At 42.5% G+C, this 19,437-nt stretch overlaps 1 protein-coding gene across 6 annotated transcripts in view; it reads right to left on the reverse strand.

The window, feature by feature from the left end:
- TULP4 (TUB like protein 4) overlaps nt 1–11,866 on the reverse strand; it is a 224,290-nt gene extending 212,424 nt beyond the window's left edge. For all 6 annotated transcript variants that reach the window (XM_027082407.1, XM_027082412.1, XM_027082358.1 and 3 more), the window contains exon 1: nt 11,767–11,866. The gene's annotated coding sequence lies outside the window, so the exon portion shown is untranslated. The remainder of the gene's footprint in view (nt 1–11,766) is intronic.
- Between the last annotated feature and the right edge of the window lie 7,571 nt (nt 11,867–19,437).

The raw sequence follows: 19,437 nt of genomic DNA on the forward strand, positions 1-19,437 counted from the left end.
GCGAGCCACAGAGAGTCTCAAACCCATCTAAAGAGTGAGATATGCGTTCACCTACGCCAACCACATTTTTTTCTCATTAGATACATCCCCCTTCATTTGGGCAATAAAGTTAGAAGACTGGCCGTGCCTAGTACTGTGATTCGAGAGGGTGAAAGCAGTGATATTCTGGGCTTACTTTGACGTCTAGGAACTTAAAACGCTTCCTCACGGTGAGGGTGCCTTTCTCTCCGAGACTTAAAAATCAACAACGTATGATTTTCCACTCCAGTCCAGGCAGAAGAACCAGGTAACAGTGTGAGAGCAAAGACATGTTAGGGAATTACAATGCAGGGAAAACGGAGGCAGCAACTGGCAGTCTGGACAGTTTGAGAGGTATTTCTCTGCCCAAGTTCCCCGTGGTCGCACACATGCAGAACAGCGCCACTCCCAAGACACACGCTTCCAAGGGGCAGCTGTGTCTAACAAGACCGATGATCAAGAATATTTTCCGTCTAAATCATGTGTATGTATGAAAGAATTCTGTAAACCATAAAGCTGCCATGTCCCACACCAGTGCAGTGTCTCGAGCTCAGCTTCTCCCCAGAGCACGTTGCCATGTGTGGTCCTGACTCTTCAAAACCCACCCCATTTAATGCAATGTAGTGCCCTGAGGAAGGACATCAGTGAAACTGGTGCAATCAGAAGTAAGTCTAGAGTTTAGTTAATGACAACGTATCAATGTTAATTTCTTAGTCTTGACAAATGTTCTATAGTTTTGTAGGATAACATTAGAGGAAGCTGGGTCGGAAGGACTCTCTGTACCAAGTATCTTTGTACCTTCTGCAAATCCAAAACTATTCTAAGATACGAAGCTTATTTTTAAAAGTTTAAAACACCTGTCTGCTTAAAAAAGGAAAAAAAAAAGAAGGGAAAAAAACACACTGCATGGGAAAAGACTTTCTAAGCAAACCATCAGAGTAGAAACTACGGAAAAAAAATTGAAAGACTTGACTACATAGAAAATTTAAACTTTTATACATAAAATATGCCATGAACAGAGTTGGAGTTGAAAGGCAACCAAGAAACTGGGAAAATATTTATAATATACATGCGAGAAAAGGGGTTGATATACATAACACAGCAAACTTCATATATTTTTTAACTTTTAAAAAAAGGCCACATGCCTAGGTACTCCATCTGCTACAACTGCTTTCACACATATCAAATCTGTATGTCCAAACTCCAATTCAGTCCCTTTAAACCACGTTTCTTCCCATTCCACCCACTGCCTCTGACAGCCCCCCACACCTGGGGGCTCTGCTAGAGAAAGCAGAGCTTCAGTGCAGCCTTCCCCACAGCGGCTAACCCTGTTCAATTTGTTGGACCACTCCTAACCAAAGTCTCCTTCTAGAATCTAGGACTCTTTTCTTCTTTATGAGCGCAATATGTCAAGCTTACCTACTTGGTGCCCACAATACTGAAAACAGGTCAAACCACAACCAGAAGTGGGAATCCTGAGAAAAGACTAAGGTGTGCGAAGACCTCGCAGGTCAAAACCAGATTCAAATTTCAGCACCAGCCAATCAGAAAAAAAGGAAGCAGAAAAGCACTCACCACAGGTGGGCAGTCGCCTCCCACCTGGAGCCCCATTTACCTGGATTTCTAGAGAGACTCACCTATTCAGAGAAAAAGCACCTTCTTAAAATAAAATACAGTTACAACTAACTCAGCAGTTTATATTAGAGCCAACCAATCTTAGTAATTTTTTGGTTGTTGTTATTTCTGTGCTTTTAAATTTAGAAGGGGACCAAAGAATCTGAAGAAAGAATATACTTCTTTCAAGGTGTCTCCATATATGTAGAGTTTATGTCAGTTAGAATTATACTAAGAATTAATATTAGTCATATTATATTAAAATTAAGAAGCAAAAAGAACATTGAAGTTCCATACATAAAACAATATAGAAGTCAAAAGATAAAATATTTTTTCACACAGAATAGTGTGACCATGATTAAAACCACTAGATAAAAATTCAGGAGCTAGAAGTTTGCACCCCAGCTGATTACATTCTTCCATTAACCTTAGGCAGACTTTCTGTTGCCCTACTTACCTGGAGTTTCCTATGCTACAAGACAGTAGTTCATATCTTAAAATAACTCTAAGTATTTAAGACAGTACTTAAGGCCAAGTAGACACAAAACGAAGAATAGAATTAAACCCGATCTTAATTTCTTGAAGCTCATTCATGATCTAATTTGTGAATAACTCCAGACTCCCCAGCAGGCTTCCTTCCTCAGACATCTCACCTTGGGTCCACCTTACTGCTCATTAGCACCAAAGGAGGTTTAACTTAAACCAATTGTGCTCGTCATTAACCATCTAGTAAAAGGTTTGAAGCAACTGGCTTATATTGACCTCCGGTGATTATTGGTATAGTTCACGTGACAGTGCCTACCTCTCTCCCACAAGTTTCAGCTGTCTTACATACACCAGAGAAATAGCTCAATTCCCCAAAGCCAAATACACGCACATCCTTCTATGTCACATGAAAGAGAAAAACTTCACCATCTGAACACGGGTGAAGGACGGCCAAGGAGATTCCATTTCTATGACCATTAATCAGCAGAGATCACTGTTGTTTGCAAATCACAGACAGCAAAGAAAGGGAAGACAATGGGATATCCCAAGGCTCTCAGAATTAAAAACAATACACCATTTCTGAACCATGGGTTAATCCTGAGACTTCTCTACTTATTTACAATAAACTTATTACATTAAATTCATAGGAGACTGATGTCAAAGCACCTCATAAACATTATTGCTCCTATGAATACCTCTGTGAAGAAAAGCATTTGTAGCCTAGGAGGGACCTACAATGGTACTTAATGTTTCTCTATCCCATTTCTTGCACATAAATACACATAAGTACAAGTCCTATTCACTGTACTGTATCACGAAATTTTTCAAAACAACGTTAATTAGTTGATCAAAAACTTAAATAAATCTATTCCATACAGCAATGTAATTGTGCAGCTTGTTAATGGTCCAGAAAAGATTTGGTGCTGATTAGTTAAAATTAAAGGTTGACATAATTAGATAAAACTGAATTATGGTGATAACTTGTGGACTTCATATATCAGCACTTTGCTCTCCACTGATAACAGAGACCTGGCTGTCGTAGCTGTAAGAATGGTGAGGAGGAAGCAGATGCAAAATCAAACACAAACAGGACACCATAAATCCACAAAGGCTGGGAAGTGATGCTCCAGTTAGCTATGACGGATGGATTGTGGGAGGGACCCCGATCCCACGCTACTTAATTTATCCCCAAGTCCCTCAAAATCAAAGCTGGGTGAGGAGACAGAACAATGTGTGTGCCACTTTCATTCTCACTCTGTCATAGTATTAAAAATTACTACTGTTGGAATAAAATAAGCAAACTGTGAGCTTTCTTTTACTGAGTTGCTGTATTTTATTCCAAGCATTTCAAATATTACAGAATTTATTTCATCATTCAGATATCAGAAAACTCTGAAAAGTTAACTTCCTACAAAGGAAACACAGACTGGGTTTCTCATTTCCTGGGAAAAGACGGCAAGCACAAAAACAAAAAGGGTTCCAACTATTTGTAGGCACTGGAAAATGTGACCTGGGTTTAGCCACATTCATCCACCTAGCTGTCCCCATGATCCAACCTCCTTACACTTCTTTCTTTCAGGTAAGTTAAATCTAGGAACGACTTTTTGAAGGCATTCGTGTGTAATATGACAGATGTTAATACATATACTTCCTGATGATTTAACACAGCAGTAACTATGGCCACCTGAAATGTCAGCTCTGGTGTCCAGGGTTTTCATCCACAGCATCAGGCTAACTTCTTATCACGCATGTTTTGATATTCTAACCACTGGAGCTGAATTTGTCCATCTGGGTTGTGGCTAAGAGGACAGTCTGAAGCTTAAGAAACTGATTTACATGTGAAGATAATCCTGTATATTCTCAGCACATGATAACATCACTACTGATCAGCTTTTCTGGAATATTAAAACTGTCCCAGTACTAACCGGCCTGTCCTCATGGAGGACCTCTGGCACTCTGACACAATGCCATGTGTTTCCCCAGGACAGTATCATATACTCTTAAAAGCCAAAGATGAAGGAAAGGTTCATAGGGGGCCAACAACATGCTACTCAAAGTATGTTCTACACAAGACTCTTCATTTCTCTTGCCAGAGACTGAAAATTACACACACACACACACACACACACACACCAGGTGTAACTGCCTCCAAAATTTAAACTAATCTTCCCTTGCTGATTGCAAGAAACTGGTCAAAGAAACATTCAGTTAGGATGAAAAAATTCTGAACCCAGTGATATTTGTCTCTATCAAAGGAGAATTTGAAAACACTGAGCAACAGTTTTAGAAAGTAGATACCAAAGAGCCTGTAGAACCAAGTGTCCCACACAGTAACTAGCTTGGGATCAACAGGTGAGGCTTAAGAGGAAAGGTTGAGACTGTCATAAAAATTATTCACGAAAAAGGCCAACTTCTTAGCCTTAACCAGACATGAACAGATCTGATACAAGAAAAACGATAACCCAGTGGTTCTACTATGCCCATTCCAAACTGGGAGAAAATGTCCAAGTATTAAGACTACCAAAAAAAGACACAGCAGAAATAATTGTAACAACATAATAACTTATATTATGCATTTCCAAATCCTTTCACATCCATTAAGGTCTAAATTAAGTCTTCAATTTTTAAAAAGTGAGAAACTGTAAATCTTAAGTTGTAGTGTGTGTTATCTTTCTCAAAGCTCTTTCACATCCATTTTGACTCTAATTGTGCTTTTGATTAGAAATAATACCAGTGAGAAAGATGTTCAAGTGAGTCTGTATTATCTGCACAGCACCTCTGCACACCTACAGAATAATTTTCTACACTCTACAGCCTACTACGCCATTACTAGGAGGCTTTCCATAAACACTACTTTTCCATTCTATTCTTAAAATACTTTCTCTCAAAGGTGGGTATCCTTGTCATCACATAAGCCCAAAGACTTCTATTTCTACTTACTGACATCAGAGAAATATATTTGATTCTGAATTAACCACATTTAAAGGGAAAATAGCATAATTTTTACAATCCAAGAATAATCCAAAATTTTAATTTTGACCCATTTTCTATGAAAGCCAGAAATCAAATAGAGTTGACCCACTGGTAAAGGTCCTAACATGCCCAAAACAGAAGTTAAAAGGAAAAGCAAGCCCAAGTTTATCAGAGTGTGTAGTAATTTATGGAGATGCAGTAATTAATTCAATGTTTATGAGCAAAGAATGTATTTAATTTTAACTGCATGTGTAGTGGGCATCTATCGCCTTGTCTTCCTGGAATGTCTTCCCTTTCTTTAGTTAAAAGCACCCCAACTCACCTTGTGATTCCTCCATTCTATATCTTTGTGGGACTGTCAACTGAGAGCAATCCTACACACACACACACACACACACACACACTCACTCACACACACACACACACATACAGCCAAAGGGCAAATTATCTAACAAGGCCAATCATAGTCTCTCCCCAGGAAAACTAAATCTTTCAACACAAGAATGAAATCAGTGGGTGCTGTCTTCAAGACCACGGCACCTGAAACAGACTGCCCATTAGGCGGTTCCTGAAGCCTAGCTCCTCGAAGGTCTGATTCTTGGCCTGCAAAGCCTAGTCGTTCAGCATTTTCTATGCCTATATTATATGTAATTGCTATGCCTACAGTTCTGTAACCTCTTTTTCACTCAATAATATATAATGGGCCTCCTTCCAGATTGGTTAATATAGATTTATATCATTATTTTCAATGGCTGTATGCAAAGAAGGTACCCTAATCTATTTAATCAATTCCTTATTTAAGGTTATTTACTAAATAACCGTATACAGTAAATAGTTCTTTACTGTATACATATACCTTTGCTAACTTTTCCTACTATTTTTTAGGATAAGTTCCTAAATGTGGGCTTGCTGGGTTAAAGGTTATGCAAATTTTACGTTTTGACACATAATAGTAGCTATTTAGAATAAGTGCATTGGACTTCCCTGGTGGCATAGTGGTTAGGAATCTGCCTGCCAATGCAGGGGACATGGGTTCTATCCCTGCTCCGGGAAGATCCCACATGCCATGGAGCAACTAAGCTCGCGAGCCACAACTACTAAGCCTGTGCCCTAGAGCCCGCGAGCCACAACTACTGAAGCCCGCGCGCTCTAGGGCCCACAGGCCGCAACTACTGAGACCCGCGCACCTGGAGCCCGTGCTCCACAGCAAGAGGGGCCACCATAATGAGAGTCCCGCACGGCTCAATGAAGAGTGGTCCCTGCTCACCGCAACTAGAGAGAGCCCACATGCAGCAACGAAGACCCAACACAGCCAAATTAAAAAAATTTTTTTAAAAGATTAGAATAAGTGCATCAATTTACACCTCTACTGAGACCAAAGAGTATACATGTCCCTTCATCTTCACCAGCACTGGGAATTACTATCATCCTTATTCCCACTCCAAATTAGGAAATGCCCAAATATTAAGACTACCAAGAGAATGGATACCCAAAGTAATCATAATAACATAATACTTTATATCAAGCTTTACCAAATTGTTTCACATCTAGTAAGGTCTAAATTGAGTTTAAATTACATTGCCAATATAATCATTGAAATATGGTGTCTTAGTTGGCTCAGGCTGCCATTAAAAAATACCACAGTCTGGGGTGGCTTAAACAACAGAAATTTATTTCTCACCATTCTGGAGGCTGAAAACTCCAAGATTAAGATGGCAACAAGGCAGATTTCTTTTGTGACCTCTCATCTTGGCTTGTAAGTGGTTGCCATCTAGCTATGTGCTCACATGACCCCTTCTTTGTGCATGGTGAGGGGCGGGGAAGTGTTTTGGAAGGGGTTGGAGAGCTCTCTGTTGTCTGTCTCTTCTGATGAGGGTACTAATCCCACCATGAAGGCTCCACCCTACCCCTAATTACCTCCCTAAGGTCCCATCTCCAAATACCAACACACTGGGGGATAGGGCTTCAACATAAGAATCTGGGGGAGAGACATTCGGTTCATAACAAATGGTATCTTATTTTTGCTTTTAATTTCATTTCTTCAATTACTAGTAAAGTTGAATATTTTAATATATTTATTGGTCATTTACTTTCTCTTTTATTTTTCTTTTAAAAATGGTCTGTCCTGACTCCAAACCTGGAACAGGAAGGCTACAGGATGAGTCTGGAACATCTTGTCACACCAGAAAGCAAGGAAGCCACTACAGGCTACTAGAGCTGTGTCATAAGGACTCAGAGCCAAACTGAATAAGTCTATCTGCCCAAAGATATGGCAATTTGAGCATCAAAAGGAAAATAACTGAAATGGACTGAAACGCATCATATATGCTAAAACAGAGAAGTTCATAAAGATCCTCAAAAAGAAAAAAAAAAAAAGGAAAGAAAAGACCCTAGCTCCATTACCATTGGAAGATGGCAGGGAACCAACTCATGATTTTGGAGAGTGGCAAATAAAGGGAAATAATCAAACATTCCTACACAATGTATGTATACCTCAGGGTGAGTCCTTCATGCTCTTCCATACAGCAAAATATACCACCATTATAACATTAGCTGAGGAAAAAAACATCATCTGCATCAGCTGCAAATTTCAGAAAGATGTACCATATGTCACTATCCACGCAGAAGGGAAATTACAGGCCCCAGAAAGGATATAACATACATATTAGTTTCAACCCCCACGGTTCCCATATTTTTAAAAGGTACTGTGCATTCTGTTGGTGGGAATGTAAATTGATACAGCCACTATGGAGAACAGTATGGAGGTTCCTTAAAAAACTAAAAATAGAATTACCATATGACCCAGCAATCCCACTACTGGGCATATACCCAGAGAAAACCTTAATTCAGAAAGACACATGCACCCCAATATTCATTGCAGCACTATTTACAATAGCCAGGACATGGAAGCAACCTAAGAGTCCATCAACAGACGAATGGATAAAGAAGATGTGGTACATATATACAATGGAATATTACTCAGCCATAAAAAGGAACGAAATTGGGTCATTTGTAGAGATGTGGATGGACCTAGACACTGTCATACAGAGTGAAGTAAGTCAGAAAGAGAAAAACAAATATCGTATATTAAGACATACATGGGAAGCTAGAAAAATGGTACAGATGAACCAGTTTGCAAGGCAGAAATAGAGACAGAGATGTAGAGAACAAACGTATGGACACCAAGGGGGGAAAGTTGGGGCAGGTGGGGGCGGGGGATGAATTGGGAGACTGGGGTTGATATATATACACTGATACGTATAAAATAGATAACTAATAAGAACCTGCTGTATAAAAAATAAATAAAATTTTTAAAAAGGTACTGTGCATTAAAAAATAAAATTAAATAAAATTTTAAAACAACTAATTTGATTTTCTGTTTTAATTAAACAAATCATAGTTAAATAATTTCCAGTGAGAGCTCTTGATCATCATGAGACTACCTCAGTTGCTAACACTTAGTATGTTAAAATTTAGAACCTTTATAAACAAAATGTAATGTATACATACAATGGAATATTATTCAGCCTTAAAAAGGAAGCAAATTCTGAAACATGCTACAACATGGATGAACCTTGAAAACATGCAAAGTGAAATAAGCCAGTCACAAAAGGACAAATACTGTATGATCCCACTTATATGAGGGACCTAAAGTAGTCAAATTCATGGAGATAGAAAGTAGAAAGCAGAAAGGTGGTGGTTAGGAGTGTGTGTGGGGGGAGGAGGACAGAATGGGAAGTTATTGTTTAATGGACACAAAGTTTCAGTTCAGGAACATGAAAAGGTTCTGGAGATGGATGGTGGTGACGGTTGCATAACAATGTGAATGCACTTAATGTCACTGAACTGAACACTTAAAAATGGTTAACATGGTAAATTTTACGTTATGTATATTTTATCATAAAAAACTTAGTATTTTAATATGTTAAAATTTAGTTGACTAAATTAACATTATCCCAACCAAACTAAAAGAAATTCGACATTTCAATTACATATTCCCTGCAGTCTCACTAAGGAGAGATGTACAATTTGGGAAAAGCTTTTGATAATACTGAAAATACTTCACAGGGTAGGAACCAATAGAAGCCAATGCAGTAACTAAATCAGGACATTTCATAACAGAAGTTTTACTCAATTTTTTTTTTTTTTTTTGCCATATGCGGGCCTCTCACTGTTGTGGCCTCTCCCGTTGCGGAGGCGGAGCACAGACTCCGGACACGCAGGCTCAGTGGCCGTGGCTCATGGGCCCAGCCGCTCCACGGCATGTGGGATCTTCCCAGACCGGGGCACGAACCCGTGTCCCCTGCATCAACAGGCGGACTCTCAACCACTGCGCCACCAGAGAAGCCCTTACTCAATTTTTTAATGCATTTGATGAATCACATGCATAGTTGGGTCACTCAATCTATCTTCAATCTTTCTCCATCCACAGAAGAGAACAGGAAAGAGATCACTGATACTGTAAATGCAGTGAAACAGATGAAGAACAATGTCCTAGCTTAGTCCTGCACATGGAAAGCACTGAAGGAAGGCTGCTGTCTCTTTATTGTTCTTTCATCACTGGGGATCTCAGCATCAATGTTGGATGATGGTTCGATATAAAACAGGTTTCATGAACCACATACCCTTTTATGGCTTAAAAAAGTTTTTTTCCATGCAGGGTTTTGGTGGGGAAAATGTAAATAATCAAACTACCACTCATATAGCTCCATACGAAAACTAGAAAGTTCAATATGATACACACATCTTTTCTAAATGAAAAGTTGGTTTTAAAATAAACAGTAGTAAATACATTACTATTTCTCGGGCACAGGAAGTTAACTTGGGCTTTCTATTCTTCTCCCATGTCATAAAGCTTCACTGTGTTAAAAAAAATTTTCCCTATATGATCCCTCTAACTCAGTACTACATACTTCCAACTCTAGAGGTCAACAACACCTCCCCCCATCACAGGAAAACACTGCTACTTTCACAGCCCTTACTAAAATAGAGCACTTAAAATTCTCCAAAGAAATTCACATCCTCTAGCAACTCTCTCACACAAATTAAGTCCTATGCTTAAACACTAGATTTAGCTATTCACAATTTATTCATATACTCATTTCCACAACAGTAAACTATCAAGAAATAGAAAGGGACGGCTGAGTTCCTCCCAATCTGAGCGTGGCTATCATTGTACAATGTTGAGATCAGCTTCCAAACTGCCCCACCAGATCACCAGGAGTCCAGGCAGTTGCCTCTGGTTTGCGGCGTGGCTATGTGCAAGGAGCCCTGTCACTTTCCATCCATCACAACCCCAAATCCCAGCAATCAGTGCTGCAGGGCCTGGGGATGAGCATCCTCCAGGACCACAGCACCATTCCCTGTGGCCTTGCCTGCAAGAACTAAACTCCAAGAAATGCAAACCTGAGACACAGACAGAGAGGCACAAAGAAAGGGACTCCCAAATGTTTTTTTACATTCTTCAAAACTTTAGAAATGAATTATTTTCCCTGTGCTTTTTTAAGAATCTGCCTACTGGGTATCCTTAAGGTGCTGCTAAACTACTGCAAAATACAAAGAGGAGGACAATCCCCAAATAGAGAAATCCAGGGCAGAGCTCCCTGTAAGGGGAGCTGACTGTCCACCAGGGGAGAAGTGTTAGAAGACTTTCTGATCACCATGGCAATTTAGCAGGTAAGTCACATCCATCCCCGACAGAACTGTGTCACCCTTATTTCCTTCCACAAAGCTAGATGAACCTCACCTTTCCAACCTTAAAGTGGTGTGACAAGAAAAAGTAGACACCTCTCCCTACTAATTGCCCGAGCCGGTCAAACTTCAGACGCAGCATCATGCACTTTGTTTTTAAGCAGAGAGAAAAGAGGAAGGGTTGGCATTCTGAGCGGAATCCCCGTGATTTGCCAGAGGAAACAGCACAGACCAAACAGCAGAAGCGCCAGCATTTCCATGCAGCTGCCACGACAGGTGACCGGGCCGCTTTGCAGACACCCCGCTCGGTCGGGGGTAACACGGAGGTGGGGCGGCAGGAAGGCCAGGCGGGAGGGGGACAGCCTGGAGGACGAGAAGGTGGGCAGAGGCCGGGAGGGAAATCCACTCCATCCAGACGCCGGGGAGGAAGAGGAGGAGCACAGTTTCCCCCGGGAAACCGTTTTTTCTGTCTCCACAATTAAGGTGGTTTTCTGTCTCCACAATTAAGGCGTTTTCTGTCTCCACAATTAAGAAAAAAAAAATGGCTCCAAGCCAAACGCCTCCTGATTTACACACAGACACACATACACTCACGCGCGCGCGCGCACACCAAGCTCCTCTATCGCCCCATTTTCTTAGACACTGAAACAAAAGACTAAAACCGCTAAACGGCAGCGAGCGCCGCCCGGAGCCGGGTGTCGGCCACCGTCTCCCCACCGCGCCCTCGGGGAAGCCCACCCGAGGGGGCCGCCCGCCGCCCCCCGCCCAAGCCCCGGCCGGGGGCCGCCCGACGCACCCCCGCCCGCGCCCGGCAGAGGGGCCTGGCCGGGGCTGGGGGGCTCGAGCGCCCGCCCCGAGGAGACAGGCGCCCGGCCCGGCTCCGGAGGGCGCTCCGCCCGGCGGTCGGGCCCGCCGCCTCCTCCACGGGAGGGCGGCAGCGCCCGGGCCGGGACGGCGGTGACAAGAGCCCAGCTCCCGCCTCACCTTCGGGCGCCGGTGGCGGCGGCCCCGCGCTCCTCCGCGCCTCTCTGCCTCCGCCTCCAGCAGCCCCACGCCGCCGCCGCCGCCGCCGCCTCCCCCAGTGTCTCCGCGGAGTCTCCGCCTCCCTCGGCCGCCGCCGCCGCCGCCGCCGCTGGGCCCGGCTGTGCGCCACGTGATCGCGCCACGTGACCCGGCGCGGCTGGCAGGCGCCTCCCCAGCCAGCCTCGCGCCCTCGCGCCCCCGTGGACCCGCGTCCCGTCAGTTAACGCCCGCTGGCTCCGTACTGGGGTCGCGGCCCCCGCCACGCTCGCCTCGCGCTCTGCCGCGGCCCGAGCTGCTGACGCGCTCGTCACCTGCTTGCTGCCACGCGCGAAACCGCCAACTAAACAGACCCTCCAGCCACTGCACACTCGCGAGCACTCCCTCAAAGCGCACACACAACCGCCGAGCACCCACTCGCGCGCCCACCGGTTCTCACGCACGTGTCACACACGCGCACCCCGCAGTCTTCGTCCCTCGGGGCAACTACACAGCCTGGACAACAGTGAAAACAGTAACTAGTCCAGTCTGAACCCCACCCCGTTGAGGAATCCTTCCTACCCGGTAATGTAATGATTTGTGTGCGGTCCGAACTTAATTTGAGCCGGAAGTGGATATCACACTCTTGAAGTTGAAAGTCTGTAGAAAGCGCACGTTGCTTGTAGTGTGAACCACCGTATGTCTGCATGAAGACAGTCACTGAAGTGTCTTTGATGGTGATGATCTGATCTCAGATATATCGTATCTTTTTCAGTTGATCTTATGGGGAAAGGACTGGATAGCGTCATTTTAACTCACACAGAGGAACAAGAATTCACAGCCTTTTTCCTCCCATTAAACTGATGTCCTTCTAGGAATGGAAACTTTATGCATCCGTCCTTCATTTTCCATCACGTACACAGAAATGACACTGCTGATTGTGTGACTGTTTATGTATGTGTATTTTTAAAAAAATAGACAAGAGCAGCATCCTTTCTTGATTTGAGGCATAACATGCCCTATATATTTAAGTATAGCAGCTAATCTTTGCAAGTGTTCCGCAATTTTTCTGTTTTGCCTATTTGCCAAAATTTTCACATCAGCTTCAGCTTCAGAGTTAAGAATTCCGGCTTCCGTGAATTTCTGGTTGTCAGAAAGAAAATAAAAGAGTTGGACTAGAGTCTTTAAATCCTGAAATTACATACCTACAATTTCACAAATGTTGGCAAGTACTACCTAGATTGTTTTAATTTTTAAAAAGTTTTTAAACGATAATATTTGCCTCATTAACATATGCACATAAGTATGTGTTCAAGAGAAGTATTAATATGAGCATTATTTAATCGCATTTTATAACATCTCTAAAATTAATTTTGACACCTTTCAGAAGTAAAACTACATTCAAGTCTTAGAGTACCTTAACCATAAAAGATAATCCTCCCTCATTGCAATGTAATGAGTATTTTGCTTCAACTGCATTAACTGGGGTCAGCAGTCAGGACCTGGAGCAAATTTTGAAAAATCTGACCCTGACTGTTAGACCTTAAATAGTTAGTAAACTGATGAAAGATGAAAATATGCAGTTGAAGAACTTTTCTTTTCTCTTTTTTTTTTTGCGGTACGCGGGCCTCTCACTGTTGTGGCCTCTCCCGTTGCGGAGCAACAGGCTCTGGACGTGCAGGCTCAGTGGCCATGGCTCACGGGCACAGCCGCTCCACGGCATGTGGGATCCTCCCGGACTGGGGCACGAACCCGTGTTCCCTGCATCGGCAGGCGGACTCTCAACCACTGCGCCACCAGGGAAGCCCTGAAGAACTTTTCTTGACCTAACAAATGCAATGGATATAACAGCCTAAAAATGATTTAACAAATACGATTAAGACTGAACAATGTGGGTGTTCTTTCTAATGCAAAATGAAAAAATATTAAATTTGAAACCACTCTTCTCCTAATACCATAGTTTTCCTTATGGCTCACATGTGCAAACTCTCTTTTATTCAAGCACTGTTTGGCACAAATGCAGCCAACTCTCAGCAAAACTGCAAAGGCTCTCAGGTCTGTCTTCCACCTCTGCAGTTTCCCACAGCGTGAGCGGTGGTGTGAATGGTCTCCGAAGCAACTATCTTCATTGAAGTCCTGCTTCTACCACTTAGGAACAAGTGATAACAAGAACAACATACGTAACACCACTTCTTCTTTTTCTTTTTTGTCTTTTTTTTTTTTTTTTGCGGTACGCGGGCCTCTTACTGTTGTGGCCTCTCCCGTTGCGGAGCACAGGCTCTGGACGCGCAGGCTCAGCGGCCATGGCTCACGGGCCCAGCCGCTCCGCGGCATGTGGGATCTTCTCGGACCGGGGCACAAACCCGTGTCTCCTGCATCAGCAGGCGGACTCTCAACCACTGCGCCACCAGGGAAGCCCCTAACACCACTTCTTTAACAGTACATTCAAATAACAATATCTACCTCACAGGGCTGCTGAAAGAATTAAATAAAATAATTTATGTAAAGCACTGAGTATAGTGCCTGATACATAATAGGTACTCAACCAAAAATAAGAGCTCCAGTGTATTAAATGCTTGCCATGAGCCAAATGCTGTGCCTTGCTGGTTTTTATTTTTACTATTCTTTCTGTTCCTTTTTACTCAGGTTGGGTGCCCTTCATCCCCCGCCGTACCACCACCAACCCCTTCCCTATTCCCTCTCTCTGCCTTTTCAGAAGGAAAATGGTTTCCTTAAGCCATTTTAACTTGAAGGCTCATTTACAGAAATCTATTGAATCAGTTGTGAATCAGTATTTTAAGCTTAAAAAAAACCTTTCAAATTATGAAATAAAAATTGACTATAATTTAGAAATCTGAGGCAGCTGGGGGCCATTAAGAAGGAGATTTGGCAATGCGCACCCTACCACTGGCCTTTGAAACCCCCTGGTCCAACAATTCTAATTTTGTTGTGTTTAAAGTACATCGTTGTCTTGGGCAAACTTTTTTTTTTTTCTAGTGAGGTCCTAAAACTGCCTCACTCTTGAAGGAGGAGGAGTGAGTGGAGAGCAGCGCCCCCCCCCACACACACAGCTTCTTCCAGGCTCAGTGTCAGGGCCATGACAGGCCAGCCACGGCCAGGAGGCCTCGGAGGTGAAGGTGCCAAGAGCGCAGAGAAGATGGAATCGTGGCCTCACCTGGGGCTGGCCAGGGGCAGCTGCGCGCACAGCCGGGGCGGGGCTGGAACCAGCTTGGTCTCAAACCTCACAAGGTTGGCTGCCCTCCAGGAAGCTGCTGGGGATGACAGTCGTGGAGCTGAGAGCCGAGGGCTGTCGGTTGGGACTGAAGATGATCAGGGTGTAAGTCTGGTAGCCAAAACATAATACAGCAGAAACGACTTTACTCCAATATCAAATGCCTTAAGCACTCGCGTCTCAGCTGTCTCTGTCGTATATAACCTGCTTGTTAGATCTTCTTTTTGTCTTTGCTTTAGCCACCACGTGGAAGAACTAGTTGGAACTTGGGAAGAACAGACGTCATCACAAGGCCCAGGGTTATCATCCGTACCATCACTTGGTGACTGGGTGAGCTTGGACACATACTCCGCCTCTCCGATCTTCACTGCTCAGCCTGTAAAAGGGGGAGGGGGTGTTGGTCCCTGATCCTTCCCCACTCTAAAACTCTATGACTCTTTCAATGAGATTTGTTAATAGGGAGAAATGCATAGGACCCTTTCCTAACCTGTGGCTTCCCTATAGTTTGGAATATTCATAACAACCCACTGTCAGGAATATTTCATTTAACTTGGCCGTGCTAAGTGAAGGACAAGATGAACTGCCAGGGGGTGGGGGCTTGGCTGCACGCAATTGTAGACCTCAGTGGACTTGTTAAAGTATAAAGTGCCAAAATGAGTTTGCAAAGCGTAGACCTCCCCCCTAACATTTAGTTTCTCCATGTCAAATTCACCCAATTTACATTTCTTAAGCTAGGAAAGCTGTAGAAGAAGAAAGAAAGAGCATTTTAAAATCAAATTTCTGTCTCTACCCCATCCTCTTATTTTCTGTCCCTCCTCCCTCACTCACCCTTTTCTTCCCTTGACCATGAATCCAAAATATACTTGGTCACCAGTATGAGGTCACGAACAGGACCAATGTTCAAGTATTTCTCCATTTTGCAGGCATCTACCATAAATTTTCTGAGGCTATAAGTACAGCAAACACGGTTGGACCAACCACCGTTCTCCCCTCTTGCTTGCTAACAAACCCCAGTGTGTTAAGCTGTCCACGTCCTCCACTGACCAGTGCTCCCGGAAGCCTGGCCACTGCCCACCCCCATCCGGGTCTCAGCCACTGGTTCTCACAGTGGATCCCAGGCCAGCCACAGCAGCACCTGGGAATTGTTAGAAACACACATTCTTAGCCTCCACCTCAAACTTTCTGATGGAAACCCTCATGTTGGGGGCTGAGCATCCTGTGTTTTAACACACTCCACAGGTGATTCTGACCCACACGGAAGAATCACTGGTATAAACCAATCTTGACAATTCTATTCTCTTTTCTTAGAAATAGGCAAGTGATCCTGTTCTAGCCAATTAAACCCGAGTGATAGTCTGCAAGGGAAGCCTTTTGAAAACAGCTTTTTAGCTCCTAAAAAAAATATGAGGACATTTTCCCAGGCAAGTTGTGGGTCTGATTTCTTAATAATACTAAGATGTCATTTGCATTTTCACTCGCATTCCCTCATGAATATACATTGGTCTTATCCAGAGGTTACATGCTGTGCAATATCACAACAGATTGGGTGCAGAAGTAGATATGAGAACCCACTTGTTCTCTATTAAGAAAGACATTACAGGACTTCCCTGGTGGTGCAGTGGTTAAGAATCCGCCTGCCAGTGCAGGGGACACGGGTTCGATAAACTAATAAATATTTTTTAAAGTTTCTCAGTTTTAATTTATAAAATGGTAAACATCGATAGATATAACCCATATGATTATATTTTAAAAGCTCTTTGGGGCCCTTAATTCTTAAGAATGTAAAGACTGAAGTCCTGAGAAAGTCCGAAGGCTGCTCCTTTGGGCGAGGATGCAGTGTCTGGGGCTGCTGCTGCCATCTTGTGACCACCAGAGGCGTCAGCTCACACAGCCAGGACGGCAGGGTAGTGAGAACTGGTCTGTGAGGCCACTTTGACCCACTGAAGATCCAACCCTGGTGTGTATTCTACAGTCTTTCACTATCTTAAACTTCCTGTTCTCTGAGATGATAAATCCCCTTCTTAAGCAGTTTTAGGTTGGGTTTCCTCTTGCTAGCTGAAAAGTCTTCCCAACCATTGTAATTTACATTTAGCTCTGAGGACCTCAGTGACGTTTACATCCATTTTGCTTATGTTTCCATAAACAAATCAGTGGCATTACTTACAAAATGAAGACAGTGAAGCCCCGAGACAAAAATTGAATAGAGAATAAAATGTGATAAAGTTGTCATTCATGAAAGATAACGGAAATTATCAGCACTCTATATAGCCAAATCAGTGAAAATATACTAGAACCCACACACATTTAGGAAAATAAATCTCTGATTAAGACCATGTATTAAACCATTACAGTCTCTGTGTTGTAAAATCGATAACTTCTATGTAAATGCTAGCCATTTTCAGTTTAGCTCCGTAAAACTTAGATTTTGTAACTGATAATTCTGAGAATCAGAGACTCTGATGAAAGTGATGTTTACCAATAAGACCAATGAATACAAATATGAAGTCATACCTATATAATTAAGCATTGCTCCAAAGAGAATCACTTATTAGATACTCAATAATTTTTGTTATATAAAAAAAATTAGAAGGAGAGAAGCTCTGAAAGATTTAAGTATTTATGTACTGTTTAAGTACCAGGCTACAAAAGAGATGCATCCCAGCAACATTACATTGAAATAGGCAAGTGATCCCCATTGCTCACAGTGAAGTAACCTTACTCACTCCTGAAAAATAATGCAAGAGTTTAGGATAGTGTCGCAGAGGTGGCTAGTTGTCTACCCTAAGATAAGGCTGTAACTAGGAAGTCTCTGCCTGGCCAGGGACAACATTTCCCAGAACCCCTCTCTACCTAATTGGGGCCATATGACTGCTACTTGCCAATGGAATGTGAGAAGAAGTAACATGTGTCACTTCTGGCCACAGCAGTTAAGAAATGGGTGTGCTTCTCCACCCTAACTCTTCCGCTGGCTGCCAGCTCAACACAAAGAACTTGAGGCCCCAGGAAACAAAGCCACCAGATGGAAAGGGCCTGGATTTCTGAATCACTCATGATGGAGAGCTGACTGCCAACAAGAAATACCTACGTGGGACTGCTAAAGGAGTACAAAATAAAGTTCATTTTGTTAAGCTTCTGAAAACTGCAGCTAATGTTAACATAGATGCTCGGCTATCTTGAACTGTTGAAGCTCTAAGTAGACATCAGAAAATTTTTTTACTTTAGGAGGAAAAAGAGCAAGTCTCATGGTTTACTATTGTATCCCCATCTCCAGTGCCTAGAGTGGTAGCAGGTAGTGATTAAATATGTGATGATTAAATGAATGAATGAATGAATGAACAAATTGATGGGTGGATGATGCATGAATAAATTGTGTTCATGTGAAAACTGTAATAGTTTGGAAAAAAATAACACTAAGTATTTGTGGGAAATGTTCACGTTAACTAGTATTTATTTCTGGATATTTTGAGTAAAGGAATAACTGGAGGTATTAAAGAATAAATAGACTGGGCAACCACTTGGCAGGGGTGTGAGATGTGATAGAGAAGGTTCAGCTTGGAAAGGTGATTGGACGATGAGTTTTATCTTGCTATTCTCTGATCTTTTAAATGAGTGATTAGATATATTAGTTAAAGATTCTGTATTTATCTATTTTAATATGAGTACTATTTTAAGTCTTTTAATTATTATTTTAAGAAGTAAAAGTATACGAGATGAGAAATCATTATAAATTAAGTACATATAATTATAGGCAAGCTACCCTACAGGAAATCTTTAGCTTCTGGAGTTCTGACCTTGCAATCCTAAACACATACAGTGACAATTATGAATATCAACTGGTATGACAGTAAGAAAAATGTTTGGTTTTGATATTAGTTTTAAGAAAAACTTTAACCTTTTTTTTTTTTTTTTTGGCCGTGTTGCACGGCTTGCAGGATCTCAGTTCCCTGACCAGGGGTTGAACCCTGGCCATGGACAGTGAAAGCCCGGAATCCTAACCACTAGGTCACCAGGGGACCCCAAAAAAACTTAAATCTTATATGAAAATTTTCAAAGGATGAGAGAAAAAAGATATACATTTTTTAAAAATATTTATTTAGGCTGCGAAGGGTCTTAGTTGCGGCACACTGGATCTTCATTGCAGCATGTGGGATCTTTAGTTGCAGCATGTGGGCTTCTTAGTTGCGGCATGTGGACTCTTAGTTGCAGCATGCATGTGGGATCTAGTTCCCCGACCAGGGATCGAACCCAGGCCCCCTGCATTGGGAGCGTGGAGGCTTACCCACTGGACCACCAGAGAAGTCCTGAGAAAATATGCATTGACATTCATTTCTCTAAAGAAGAGTTCTAAATATTAATTTTATTTGTCTTAATAAGGTTGAAAGATGGAATAGGTAGTTGGCTTGGAGAAATAAGAGAACACAAAG

Source organism: Aethalodelphis obliquidens, unplaced genomic scaffold (genome assembly GCF_003676395.1).
Source record: "Aethalodelphis obliquidens isolate GAN/ISIS:26980383/991018 unplaced genomic scaffold, ASM367639v1 scaffold3, whole genome shotgun sequence".
Classification (NCBI taxonomy): Eukaryota; Metazoa; Chordata; class Mammalia; order Artiodactyla; family Delphinidae; genus Aethalodelphis; species Aethalodelphis obliquidens.